At 43.3% G+C, this 15,076-nt stretch overlaps 1 protein-coding gene across 1 annotated transcript in view; it reads right to left on the reverse strand.

Annotated features, from left to right (window-relative positions):
• Positions 1–14,118, reverse strand: part of LOC144221861 (zinc finger protein 396-like) — a 24,088-nt gene extending 9,970 nt beyond the window's left edge. The window contains exons 1-2 of the mRNA XM_077752374.1: positions 12,996–14,118; positions 12,511–12,629 (exon numbers count right to left, since the gene is read on the reverse strand). The gene's annotated coding sequence lies outside the window, so the exon portion shown is untranslated. The remainder of the gene's footprint in view (positions 1–12,510; positions 12,630–12,995) is intronic.
• Positions 14,119–15,076: the final 958 nt, after the last annotated feature.

A 15,076-nucleotide genomic window follows, 5' to 3' on the forward strand; every position in this document is an offset into this window, starting at 1 on the left:
GGTTTAAGAAAATCGGAATCTCAGGTGGAAAACAGAGTACTGGAAAATTTAACAGCTGATGCGCTGCAGCTTGTACAAGAAGCTTCCACTCTGGAGGTTCTTTAAATTAGTGGGTGGAGTGGGAGGCAGAGAAGCACCGAGGTGCTTTTGCTAACTTAAAGGACTAGCAGAGAACCTGCCTAAAAGGGAGAAAATGAATACGACTTCAGTCTTGAGGAGGCAAACATAGATGATCTGTGACAAAGCAGATCACCCTTGTAGGAAAAGAGATCTATTGTAAAGATGGTTATGATAGAACTGAAGACTGATGGCATTAACGCGGGGGGGGGGGGGAGAGCTAGTGTTGAGGGTATTCCAGAGTTTGAGATGGGGGAGAATGAGCACCTGCCCTGGTGCGGAAGCAGCTCAGGTTCCAGAAGGAAAGCGCATCTCCTTCTCCGGCTTTCTCTTTCGGCTCCTCTAAATCCTTGGAGCCAGTTGCTCCAAGACAGATGTCCTTTAGCTGGGATTTGATTGCTTTTCTTTGATTTTGCTTTCTTCCTTTTAAATTCTGTTCTCTTTCTTATCTGGTACCCAGTCTGCCCATACCAAAGGCTTTCTCTTCCTGGGGCAGAAGTATTATTTCTGGAAGATTATCAGCATCTGGATGACAGGGATCTATCTTAATCTTCCTTTTTATTATCTGCTGAGTTTGTATGTAAATGATTAACAAATGGGTTTTTAGTTGGTTGGTTGACATTAAAGCCTGAAAATTTTGAGGACATTGTGGAGGGAAAAAGGATTACCTGTATAGCTTTACAAAAGCATTACCTAAGCCTGAAAACAAGATTTTATTTTGCAGTGTTGTAATGAAACCTTACACAAAACTAGGGTATGTGACAACTGTATCAGAGAAATGTTAAGTTTTCCCTGCATTAGGAATTCTCCCAAAAGATTCAGAGGAATCTTTCTGAACCACAGATCCATTCAAGATCATGATCGCTAAGGAGTTGAAGGGTTTAGCAACCTTAACACCTAAGATAGTCTCCAAAAGCCACAAACCTCAAATAATAAAAAAAAAAACGGGGGGGGGGCAGATGAGGGTGCAAGAATCCTGGCAGAAATGGAGTAAATCTATTGACAATAACTTTTGCCAGTGCTCTAGGAAGTAATGTTAGTGGAAAATGGATACCCAGGACCCCAAAATCCCTGAGCCAACTCCAGGAACTTTGCTGTTAGTGGCGGAGATTCAAGATACACATTAAGAAGCAGATTCTAAAGGTGCTGGTGCTGAAGTAGTTCTTGACCATCCTGTCCAAAGAGCTCCAGGCCTGTGTGCACAAGAAGCAACCATAATGTGGAGGAAGTGAGTGTACTAGGAAGCCTTGCGGAAGGAGTTTGATGATCTAGGAGACTGGATTAAAAAAAGAGCTATAATCTGGGTAGGATAGTTGAGGATGGTGGGGGAGGGAACAAGGATGCAAAACTGTAATGAGTAGATCATACTGAGCTAAAATCTCTGGTTCCAAGTCTGTCTCTTACTCCTGCTATCTGCTTTCCTATACTTGAGCTTCTGGTTCCTAGGTCTCCTGTTCTGTGTCCCTTGGTTACACTACCTGTGATGTATTTTCTGAAGTTCTATTTCCAATTCCCATTGTGGTTCCCTCACAAGCTCAACTGAATCTGATTTTCTCCAGGTCCTATGTTATTGCCTTATACAGGAAATGTCTCTTTTTTTTTTTTAATATTTTTATTTATTTCTAGGAGAGAGAGAGACAGCGTGAGCAGGGGAGGGTCAGAGAGAGAGGGAGACACAGGCTCTGAAATGGGCTCCAGGCTCTGAGCTGGCAGTCAGCACAGAGCCCGACGCGGGTCTCGAACCCACGAACCGCGAGATCATGACCTAAGGGAAAGTCGGACACTTAACCGACTAAGCCACCCAGGCGCCCCAGGAAATGTCTTTTAAACAGAAGTTTCCAACTCTGGCTTATAGGAACCCAGCTATGCCATCAATCTTAGAAATTCAGTGTGCTACCAGGAAGGTAAGAGCAGAATTCACTTTTAGTCAGACCATCCCTCCAGAGCACTTTTCCTGGCACCCATTTTTTTTATTTGTCAAAGGTGTAGTCAGGAAGTAAAACAATGGATACTTTTACTCTGCCCTGGGGTGGTCGGTGAAGGTTTCACGGGAGTCACTGAGCTTTAAATGGACAGTGGGCCTTAGAACAAATGGAAGGAGAATCATCTGGGGAGCAAGAATTTAGAAAATCGAGTGATCGGTGTATGTCCTCCATAAAACTAAAATGTAACTGAAACACTTAAGTAAACTCATCAGACTTAATGACTTATTGAATCAGCAGAGAATAATGAAAACTTATTAAAATGTGGAAACTGGATTCTCTTACTGGTGTAATAACTTCTGGCACTCCAGTCTTAAAAGTATTTGTGACTCAGTTAAATGAGAAATGGAGACCTGGATGGATGCTTGGAGTCCCTTGTGCTCACCTGAAACGTTGAGGGTTTTCTGTATTTAGTGCCTTCCCAAATCACTGTAGATCTGTCTCTATCCTCCTAAAAACTCTGGCCACAGGTTGTTTCAGCACCATCTTCAGTACTGAATAAGACTTTCCCCTGGTTTTTGAGTGTTCAATCTTTTCTCAGATTTCTATTGGAGCATATTAGTTTTTAAGGTTTATTCATTGATTGAAGTGGATAGTTGTTTGATTTTTTTAAATTTAAATTCAAGTTAGTTAACAGTGTAGTCTTGCCTTCAGGAATAGAACCCAATGATTCATGGGGTACCTGGGTGGCTCAGTCGGTTAAGCATCTGACTTCAGCTCAGGTCATGATCTCACAGTTCTTGAGTTCAAGCCCCACATCGGGCTCTGTGCTGACAGCTCAGAGCCTGGAGCCTGCTTCTCATTCTGTGTCTTCCTCCCTTCCTCCCTCCCTCTCTCTCTACCCCTGCCCTGCTCATACACACTTGTTGTCTCTCTCTCACAAAAATAAATAAAACATTAAAAAAAAAAAAAGAACCCAATGATTCATGTCTTACATATGACACCCAATGCTCACCCCAAAAAGTGCCCTCCTTAATTCCCATCACCCATTTAACCCATCCTCCTAACCCTCTTCCTTCAGCAATCCTGTTTGTTCTCTGTATTTAAGAGTTTATTACGATTTGCCTCCCTCTCTGTTTTTATCTTATTTTTCCTTCCCTTCCCCTGTGTTCATCTGTTGTATTTCTCAGATTCCATGAGTGAAACTATATACTTGTCTTTCTCTGACTTATTTCACTTAGCATAATACACTCTATGCCATCTATGTTGTTGTAAATGCAAGATTTCATTCTCTTTCATTGCCCAATAGTATTCCATTGTGTATACATATACACACAACACATCTTCTTTATCCATTCATCAGCTGATGGACATTTGGGCTCTTTCCACAATTTGACTACTGTTGATAGTGTTTCTGTAACATTGAGGTGCATGTATCCCTTCGAATCAGCATTTTTGTATCCTTTGGATAAATAACTAGTAGTGCAATTGCTGGGTTGTAGGGCAGTTCTATTTTTAATTTTTTGAGGAATCTCCATACTGTTTTTCTAGAGTGGTTGCACCAGTTTGCATTCCCACCAATAGTGCAAAAGGGTTCCCCTTTCTCTACATCCTCACCAGCATCTGTTATTTCATGAATTGTTAATTTTAGCCATTCTGATGGGTGTAATGTGGTATCTCATTGTGGTTTTGATTTGTATTTCCCCAATGATGAGTGACGTTGAGCATCTTTTCATGTGTCTATTAGCCATCTGGATGTCTTCTTTGGAAAAGTGTGTATTCATGTCTTTTGCTCATTTCTTCACTGGATTACGTTTTTTGAGTATGGAGTTTGGTAAGTTCTTTAAGGTTTATTTGAGAGAGAGAGAGAGAGAGAGAGAGAGAGAGAGAGAGGGGGGGGGAGAGAGAGAGAGAGAGAGAGAGAGAGAGAGCGCGAGCATGTATGCACTAGCACGAGTGGGGGAGAGAATCCCAAGCAGGTTCTACACTGTCAGCGTGGAGCCCAATGTGGGTCTTAACTCATGAACCTTGAGATCATGACCTGAGCTGAAACCAGGAGCCAGACGCTTAACCGACTAAGCCCCAACTAGGTGACCCTTTTGGAGCATATTATTATCAATGGCCATTGTCCCCACTTTATCCAGTTCACAGTCTCTTCCTCTTCAGTCCCTCTGATGTTTCATTGACTTTTGGTGATGGATTTAGTCTAACACTTACAGCTCTCATGAATTCTCTCCCATTTGTGTTCACTCTACTTCCAATTCTACATTTTCCTTTGATTCTCTTCTCATTCTTTTCTCATCCTTATAATGAGTAGAATAATCTAGTAAAGAAGTAGGTTTTGGAGTCAGAATATCTGGTACTGGGGTCTGTGACTTAGCAGACATTTTAGGGACAGTGCACCAGCAGAGAATGCTATTTATTCTTTCTCTAAAAATTCCTAATGTGGTCATTTTCTCTTCACATTTATTGCTATGTAACAAATTACCCCAAAATGTACCATCTTAACACATACCCATGGTTTCTGTGGGTCAGGAATTTGAAGGGGCTTGGCAGAATGTTCTGGTTCAAGGTATTCTCAAGAGATAGTGGTTAAGGAGTCCCTGGATGGCTCAGTCAGTTGAGCATCTGACTTTGGCTCAGGTCATGATCTCATGGTTCATAAGTTTGAGCCCTGCATTGGGTTCACTGCTGTCAGCGTGGAGTCTACTTTGGATCCTTGGATCCTCTGTCCCTCTCTCTGCCTGTTACCCACTTTCATTTTCTCTCAAAAATAAATAAACATTAAAAATAAAAAAGAGGTAATTGGCTGGGCTGCAGTCATCTGAAGAAAGCTGAGGATCTGCTTTCAAGATCCTTCCCTCACATGACTTGGCGGGATGTGTCAGTTCTTTAACACGGGGACCTCTCTGTGGGGCTGCCGGAGTGTCTTCACAGTATGGCAGCTGGTTTCTCCCAAAATGAGTGATCCAGGAGAAAGACCAAGGAGGCTGCAGTGCCTTCTGTGGTCTAGTTTCATACTGCTGCTTCCACCATATTCTGATTTTTGGAAGTATGTCACTAGGTTCAGCCAAGACTCCAGGGGAGGGAAATTAGGCTCCATCTTTTAGATGGAGTTGTGTCAAAGAATTTGTGGTTATATTTTAAATCACCACAGGCAAGTTTTTTAACCTCTATGAACTTCTATTTCTTCACCTGTAAATGGGGGACGAAAGTAAAATCTACCTTAGAGGAATGACTTATAAGGTTAAATGAAGGTATCTTTCAAAAGTGCTTTATGTATGTTATAACTCTTTAATACTCTCATAATTTTCACTGCAATTACTGCCAAAAATCTACTATTCTCATCTGTGTCCTGGATCTCTACTGTGTGTTATCTCCCCCGAACTGACCTGGTTATCTGTGCTTGATTATGTGAACCCATAGTACACAGTCTGGGGCATGCTTAAATCATCCTTTGCTCCTTCCCTTACGTGTCTCTCTCAGATAATAAGTTATATCTGTGTAGTCTTTTTCTTTTGGTGACAAAAGTAGTACTAGTAAGTGCTTTGCTCTTTTTAAGCAACTATTTAGAGAAATACACCCACCTAGACGGTACAGCTAAGTAATCTGCAGGGCTCGTGCAAAATGAAAATGTGGGGCCCCTTCTTCAAAAAGCAGGAAAAACACTGTTAAAGATATTAAAATATAAGCCCTTTTTATCTTCTACCATCTGCTGTCTCGTAACCCACCATTGTGTTTTTGTTATTTAATGCCATTTAAAGTAAACAAGTATTAAAATTTTGAGTTTTATATTGCCCAATGTCAGTTTTATTTAATTTTTAAATTTTCATCTCATTTCATCTCATTTCATTGTGGCTCGACGGCCAACATGGGGCTTAAACTCAATGACCCCAAGATTAAGAGTTGTGAGGCACCTGGCTGGCTCAGTCAGTAGAGCATGTGACTCTTGACCTCACGGTCATGGATTCGAGCCCCACATTTGAGGTAGAGATTACTTATAAAGTCCTATGCTCTACCAAGTGAGCCAGCAAGGTCCCCCCCCCGCCTCGCCCAGTACAATGTCAGTTTTAAATGCAAGTATAAAAAGCATCTGGATTCACCAAATTACACACAATTAATATTTTATAGCTCCTGTGTGCATACGTATATCTGATCTGTGGTAACAGTGTACGAAGCTGACAGGTACACATTCTACCAGAACTCTATCTTTAGTTGTTTTTTTGTTTTTTAATGTTTACTATTGAGACAGAGTATAAGTGTGGGAGCAGCAGAGAGAGAGGAGACACAGAATCCGAAGCAGGCTCCAGGCTCTGAGCCGTCAGCACAGAGCCCAATGTGGGGCTCAAACTCACGAACCATGAGATCATGACCTGAGCCGAAGTTGGAGGCTTAACCAACTGAGCCCCCCAGGCGCCCCTCTACCTTTAGCTTCTGATGAGTGAGGAGGAAGAAAAAGAAAGGGACAGCTGGTTGCTCTCTTTCCTTTCGCTTCCTGCCATCATTTCCAGTAAGCAGCTGCCTAGCCCAGGGAAGTAACACAAATAAGAACGTGGTGGGGTTTCTTGTTGTTCCTGTTTCTTGGACGCTGCCATTCGCCAGCATTCTAAATTCTGAACAAATTATGGTTCCGACAGGAAACAGGGTCTCACCTGGCTGTCAGCACCCCAGCTTTCTCAGCTGCACATATAACATGCTTACTCTGTAAATGTAGAGGCAAAGTTTCTCTCCTTCTGGTCTAGTAATTAAATTGACATGAGACTGATAAACAGGAGAAAAATTTAACTATGTACATGTAGGAATCCTAAAGATATAAAACCCCTAGGCAATTCAGGCAATTGAGGTTTATATGCCCTCCTGAATCAAGGAATAGGCCAGAGACCTGGGACTTTAAAGGAGAGGAAGGTAATTCACAGGGTGCTAAGAGCAGATGCTTGGTAACCAGACATTTGCCATGGCATGTGGTTGAGTCTTTCAGATTAAAAAGTTATGTCTGGTAATAGCTCTTTTTCTGGTACAGGCCCCCTATCTAAATTATTTTAGGTACTTAATGGAGAGGTAAATGTTTTTCCAAGTCTTCCGGGTCTTGAATGACTACAGCTCAAAATAATCCATGTGCCAAAGTGGTGCATTTTGGGGCAGCCTATTCTGCTCCCCTTCATAGTTACTTTGAATCTCACCAACTCTCATGAATCACGGGTCCATTGGAATTTTGTGTTCCTGGGGGATTATAAACGCTGTATCGAAAGGCCAGACAAACCCTTTGCGTAGGTGCATGTGTTACTGTCCTGTTTTACTTATAGAACATGAGTTCAAAGATAAAATTTAGAACCTCAAGACTGTGACAACAGAGCATATTAAACCAAGTTAAGACCTACTGAAAGCAGGACCTTCTGAGCGCTAGGGCCCTGTGTGACTGCCTCGGTACCACAGCTTTGAAGCTAGCACTGCCTATCTAGGAGACTCACTGGGGAGACTTACAGGGAAGGCAGTTGTGAAGAAGTCTTCCAACACACAGGTGATACACATAGGAGAAATATCCCCTGGAACACAGGGCAAAACCTTAGAGCTGCTCTGAGTATGGGAAAGCCTTTATTCAGCTCTCCCCTGTTTCTGAACATCAGAGAACCCACTCTGGGGAGAAATTGTTATCACTGCAGTAAGTGGGAGAAAGCTTTTATTTAATGCTTTCATCTTGCTGGTCACTTGAAAATCCTTGCTGGAGTGAAACCTATAAATGTAAAGAGTGTGGGACCTGCGGGTGGCTCAGTCAGGTAAGTGTCCAACTCTGGATTTTGGCTCAGGTCAGGATCTCAAGGTTTGTGAATTTGAGGCTCATGTTGGGCTCTGTGCTGAGAGCATAGAGCCTGCTTGGGATTCATTCTCTCTCTCTCTCTCTCAAAAATAAGTAAACTTTAAAAAAAATGTAAAGAACGTGAGAAAACTTCCAGTGCCAACACTAGCTTTATTCAGTATTACAGAAACCCAATGAGTGTAATAAATGTGGGAGAGCTTTTCAGGTGAGTTCTTCTCTGGTAAGGCCTCAGACTACTCCTGTGGATAAGAAGCTCTAATAATGGGCAACATATTCAGGCAATTTTATTAAGAATTCAGGCCTCTTTCAACAGATAATATGTTTGGAAAAGGATTCTATGGAAAGAAGCATGAGAAAAGCTTCATGGTCTTTTCCTCCTGACATGGCAGTTTTTTTTCTAATGTCAGACCCTTGTATGGAGATGATCCTTTAACATAGCCATTTCTGGTAATTGTCTTTTTCTCACTGACTTATGAACACTGAGTAATGTACAGAACTGTTGAATCATATTGTGCATCTGAAACTAACACTGCACTGTATATTAATTACACTTGAATAAAAAAATAGATATGAATTAAAAAAAAAAACCCTTTTCTAGTTAAACCCTCATAAATATTCTTTGCAGTACCTACACAGCAATAGTATAAAGGGTTACCCATTGTCTCTGGATGAATAAACTGTTGATTTGGAGAATCCTCATCTTCACCTCATAACCTTACAACTGTTGACAAGTTATTTAACTTCTTTATACCCAGAATTTTCTTCAATAAAATGTGGATAATAGCTATAAGGATATTATGAAGATAAAAAGAAGTTAACAACTAGAAAGCATTTTGAATATATGTATTTCTGTGTTGATATGAGAAGTTGTGCTACCGGTGAGTATTGATTCTGCCACATCAAAATAGAACACCAAAACAAAGAGTATGACTATAAAAAGGAGAAATAAGAAAGATACTAAAACCTCACAAAGATCACCTGAGAAACACATTACAATTGTTTCCAGGATATGAATCCAAATCTTTTCCCCAAAATGTTTATTATAAATACTTATTGTTATACTTTTATAAAAGTTGCAGATTCAAAAGACATAAACTTTACTGTCTTTGCAACCAAATACTCTTTCTTTTAAAAATGTGGAGTATCAAAGGGCACCTAGGTGGCTCAGTTGGTTAAGCATCCAACTTCAGCTCAGTTCATGATCTCACAGTTCATGGGTTCGAGCCCCATGTCAGGCTCTGTGCCGACACCTCAGAGCCTAAAGCCTGCTTCAGATTCTGTATCTCCCTCTCTCTCTGCCCCTCCCCTGCTCACACTCTGTGTGTCTCTCTCTCTAAAAAATAAACAAACGTTTAAAAAAATGTGGAATATCAGGGCACCTGGGTGGCTCAGTTGGTGAGGCATCTGACTTTGGCTCAGGTCATAATCTCACAATTTTTGAGTCTGACCCCCACATCAAGCTCTTTGCTGTCAGCAAGAAGCCCACGTTGGATCCTCTCTCTCCCTCTTATTGCCTCTTCCCAGCTCACGCTCTCTCTCAAAAATAAACATTAAAAAAAATTTTTTTTAAATGTGTAACATCAGTGCTTTCAGATGGGAGAAAGGAGCTTTCAAATTTTAAGATTTTTTTTTTAAAGACTTTTTTAATTTCAGAAAGTAAAACAAAACTTGGGCCTAGAAGAAATTATGTTTGAAACAGAGAAACTATGAGTTGAAATGAAAAGAAGAAGGAATCATTTTTGAATCCAATTTTGTTGTATAGCATGAATTAAAAATTCTATTTTATCACCATTATTATTAATCTAAAAGATAAAAATCATGACATGGATAGTAAGATTTGGAAAAATAAATTTCATGTCAGGATGAGTCCATTTCAAGATGCTGACATTTAAAAAAGTTCTCGGGGCACTTGGGTGCTCAGTTGGTTAAGTGTCTGATTTCGGCTCAGGTCATGATCTCACAGTCTGTGAGTTTGAGCCCCACACTGGACTCTGTGCTGGTAGCCCTGTGCTTGCAGCTTGGGGCCTGGAGCCTGCTGTGGATTCTGTGTCTCCCTCTCTGCCCTTCCACCCTTGTACTCTGTCTGTCTGTCTCTCTCTCAAAAATAAATAAACATTAAAAAATTTTTTTAATAAAAATACAAAAGTTCTATTTTTTAAATCAGATATAACTGACATATAACATTGTGTAAGTTTAAGGTACACAGCACTGACTCAATAACACTTATATATTACAATACGATTAGCATTAGCTAACACCTCCATCATGTCACATAATTGTATTTTATGATGAACACATTTAAGATCTAGTCTCTTAGCAACTTTCGTGTGTGATACAGTACTTATCAGTACTACAATCACAATTCTGTGCATTATGGCCCTAAACTGACTCATTTTCTAACTGCAAGGTTGTACCCGTTGACCAACATCTTCCTAATTCCCCCACTCTGCAGCGAGTAACAACCATTCCCGTTTTTATGAGTTCAGCTTTTTTTAGATTCCACATATAAGTGATATCATACAACATCTTTCTCTGACTTATCTCAAGTTCCACCTATGTTGTCACAAATGGCAGGATTTCCTTCTTTCTCATGGCTGAATAATATTCCGTTGTATATATACACCACACTTTATTCATCTATTGATGGACACTTGGTTATTTCCTTATCTCGGCTATTGTGAATGCTGCACTAAACATAAGAGTGTAGATAGCTTTTGTGATAGCCTGTTTTCATTGACTTCAGATATATATACAGGCGTAGGATTGATAGATTATATGGTAGTTCTTTTTTAAAATTTTTAAGTAACCTCCATACTGTTTTCCACAGTGGCTACACTAATTTACATTCCTACCAACAGTGCATGAGGATTCCATTTCCTCCACATTCTCATCAACGCTTGTTATTTCTTGTCTTTTTGATGCCAGTCATTCTGACTGGCACAAGGTAATATCCCATTGTGGTTTTGATTTGCATTTCCCTGATGATTTGTATCTCTTGGCCATCTGGTCTTCTTTGGGAAAATGTCTGTTCACCTCCTCTGCCTGTGCTTTATTTATTTTTTTAAGTATAGGCTCTGTGCCTAATGTGGGCCTTGAACTTAAGATCTTGAGATCAAGAATCGCAAGCTCTACCAACTGAGGCGGCCAGGTGCCCCACCTGTGTTTTAATATTTTCTCCCATTCTGTAGGAACAGAGTTAGGGGATGAGGTGGGCAAGGAAAGAGATAAATAGAGTGACAATCAAAAAGGGAGTTGGACTGAATAATGAGAGTAACAATGAGCGTCAAAAATAGAAGACAATGCAAATACACAGAAAGTCTGGGGACCTCAGAGGAAAATGACAAAGAAAAATAATATTTTTCTTTTTTTTCTTTAAAGCTTATTTTGTTGGGGGGAGCATGCACACACAAGTGGGGAGGGCAGAAAGAGGGTGACAGAGAATACCCTCGCTGACTGTTCTGAGCCCAATGCAGGAGTCGAACTCATGAACTGAGATCATGACCTGAGCCAAAGTTGGACACTTAACCAACTGAGCCACCTGGGTGCCTCGAAAAAAAGAAAAAGTTAAAAAAGAAAGAAAGAAAATTTTAATGTTTGCTTATTTTTGATCGAGAGTGAGAGAGTGTGCAAGCGGGGAGGAGCAGAGAGAGGCGGAGACACAGAATCTGAAGTAGGTGCCAGGCTCTGAGCTGTCAGCACAGAGCCCGACATGGGGCTTGAACTCACAAACCGTGTGATCATGACCTGAGGAGAAGTCGGACACTCAACTGACTGAGCCACCCAAGCGTCCCCAAAAAATTTGCTTTTAATTGATGGTCTGGATAGATTCAAATGTACTGAGGTTAGAGGAAAGGGGGCCAATAAGGAGATAATACCGAAAAAGAAAAATCTACGATATTTTAGAATCACTCTTAACTAAAGACAGCAAAAATCAAAAGAAAAAACAGTGTTTGATAAGTCTGAAAGATGAGGTACGTAATGTAGCTGCCGTTACAGGGGAACAGAAAAGAGGTACAAAATAGCTTTAAAGGATCCGGGAAATTTAGAAAAGGTCATTTTAAGACAAAAGAGTGAGTTCTGTTTTACAAAGAAAGTACTAAATGTACAGTAGAAGTTAGGCCATGATATTATATGTGATGAAAACATAAATAGGTCTAAGTTAAGATACATTTTATGAGAGCAGTCTGAAAAGGTTGTTAAATGAGGTTAGGAATGCTGGTGTACAACTTCCTCATGAGTCTGCCACCAGAAGTGACAGCATTGTCATCCTTGGACAGTGCTGCCCACGCTGGAATGCTGTCCGCACCTGAGAGGACAGGTATCCAGTTGGATTCTTTGCTGCGTTTCTGTCTGAGGTGTTCCGCATGCTTTTGAATCTGGAAGGCCAGCACAGCGTTCAACTATCCTCTCTCAAGATGCATTCTGAGGGTGGGGCCCTGGGGGGCTCAGTCAGTTGAGCGTACAACTTCAGCTCAGATCATGATCTCATGGTTCATAGGTTCGAGCTCTGGGTTGGGCTCTGTGCTGACAGCTAGCTCAGAGCCTGGAGCCTGTTTCAGAATCTGTGTCTCCCTCTCTCTCCCCTGTTCATGCTGTCTCTCTCAGAAATAAATTTAAAAAACATTTAAAAAAAAAAAAATGCATTCTGAGGCTTACCTTGCTCATGAATGGCCTGGAAGTCTAGACGTTTCTTGGCGTGGAATAGTTGGTAGCTTCTGTGCTGCCTGGTGAGGAAATTCTGAACACACTCCCATTACACATGTAGTGGCTACAACCTGGAAACGATTAAGGTTGGGTCTGTGAAGGACTCAATGACTGAACCAATACCTTAGAATGACACCTTAGGGTGTTAAGCGTCCTAATCTCCCAGTTTGGGAGTTTGAGTCCAGTGTGGAGCTCTGAGCTTTGGAGCCTAGAGCTTGCTTCGGATTCACCCCTCACCCACTTGGGCTCTCTCAAAAAATGAATAAACATAAGAAAGAGAAGAGAAGAGAAAAGAAAAGAAAAGAAAAGAAAAGAGAAAACAGAAAGATTCCAGGTAAGTAACGCATACACGAATACACGGAGCCTGCTCAGGTGGAGCCCGAAGCTCTGCAACCTTGCTCCACGGCTGTACAGATGCTGTTGGAATATTCACTTACCTAATCACAACTGCCGTCCTGTTCCCTCGAGCTCTCTCTGCAAACCCCCCCACGGGATCGCAGCCTCCTCCCCGCTCTCGGGCTGATGCTCTAACACGCGGGCCTGCAGCTCCGCGGGCAGGATGGTCAGGATCCGCTCCGTGGTGCCCCATCAGCCACCGACGGCAGAGTTGGTTCGGGGCCTCCCAAGGTGCAGGCGTCTCCTGGTAACAGAAATGCCCAACGAGGGGCGCCTGGGTGGCTTAGTCGGTTGAGCGTCGGACTTTCGCTTAGGTCACGATCTCGCGTTCGTGGGTTCGAGCCCCGCGTCGGGCTCTGTGCTGACTGCCAGCTCGGAGCCCGGAGCCTGTTTCAGTCTGTGACTCCCTCTCTCTCTGACCCTCCCCTGCTCACGCTCTCTCTCTCTCTCTCCCAGAAATAAATTAAAAAAATAAAATAAAATAAAAAAAAGAAATGCCCAACGGTAGGGCAGCAGCGGCCGCGTCCTGCTTGCTGGGAGTTCTCCCCGCACAGCCCACATTCTCGGCTCCAAGCGTGGTGCTGCTGTTTCACTGTCGCGAGATTCAGCAGCCACGGTGCGGCCAGTACGGGCTGTCACGGAGTAAACGCTGATGGCCCAGGCTGGAGGACGTGGCAGTCTCTGCTTGGGGGAGACTGGCTTTGGGGGTGGTTTCGGGGCTACTCCAGACGCAAAACGAGGCATTAACGTACACAAATGCGAAAGGCTGCTGAAAAGTTTTACTGGCGTTAAACCTGACCCATCATCTGGAAACCCACCGAGTGAAGCACGGAAATCCTAGATCCGAAGGAAAACGGACGACGCCGGTGAACTCTGTCGTGTAAACCCTGTAATGCGGAGAGAACGTGAAGCTCGACGACAAACGGACTGAAAGGAAACTAGCACACCGAGCGCGCTGCAGTTTTCCAGTTCAAGCAAACGCGCAGGAGAGACTTCAGGTCACGACTTTCTAGAAAACGACCACACTGAGCGCGGCTCCGAGCGTTCTGAGGACACGCGCCAGGGCCGCCCCGGGAGCCACAGCCTCGCACAGCCGGCGCCAGAGGGGAGACGACACCGGCAAGGGGCGTCCTCGCTCCCTCCCGGGCCTGCGGGGGGGGGGTGCGCACCTGCTGGTCCCAAACCCCAGCTCCTCCTGGCGCCGCCGCCTTCATCTCGGAATTCCGTTCGTAACCCTCAGCGGCAGCCGGAGAGACGTGAGGCCCAGGCGCTGCGGACAACGCACAGCCCCCCCCGCCGCCACACCACCCGGCCGGAAGCGGGGTAGACACCGAGGGCGGAAGCCGGCCGCTTCCGGCCTCTCTAGGACACGCTCCTCTCGGTGGTGGCCTCGCGCGGCCCGGAGGGGCGGCGCCGCGGACTCGAGGCGCGTGTAGACGTGGTCCTTCCGAAAGACTGAAGGTGCTCGCACCCCTGTCCCCCACTCTGAAGCTTCCGGTGTCCCCGCCCGTCGTGATACTGTTAGTGACGTAATCAAGGTTAAGGGTTGAGTCCGAGTCCCGCATCGGCGCGTGTGTTTGCATCCAGATTCCTGCACGCAGTGGGCTGTGGGGCAGGACGCTCCCCGGCTCCGTTTCCTCAAGCCCGGAATGGGGAGGGGAACAGCGCTTTACAGTCACGACGGGGGCTGCATTACACAGCACCCGCAGAAAAGACACTATGCGTTCAGTAGTTAACCCCTCCCCCATATAGGTATTGGGTTACTGAGATTCCATCAGGACATTTCTAATTCAAGGTAATTGAGAAACATGCTAAGTTATTTGTTATAAAGCCTATTAATGGAAGATTTTGTACATTAGATTATCATAATTCTACAAAGGACGTGGTTTGCTAGAATTTTCACAGAAACACCTTCTGTATCCAGTGGGATATATAAGCCTTATATCGTTTTTATCCTCACATTAGGGAAAATGTGCCTCATCAAGTAGGTAAAAGAAGTCGAGCCAGATTTGTCTTCGTGTCATGAAATCACTGGTGGAGTTCCTACTTGTTGGATTCCTCTCTCCACTCAGATGCCAACCCTTTCTACCCGGTCGTTTCTGGAGAGAAGAGCAACAAGTGC

The sequence above is a fragment of the Crocuta crocuta genome, unplaced genomic scaffold (genome assembly GCF_008692635.1).
Source record: "Crocuta crocuta isolate KB4526 unplaced genomic scaffold, BGI_CrCroc_1.0 scaffold336, whole genome shotgun sequence".
NCBI classification, from domain to species: domain Eukaryota; kingdom Metazoa; phylum Chordata; class Mammalia; order Carnivora; family Hyaenidae; genus Crocuta; species Crocuta crocuta.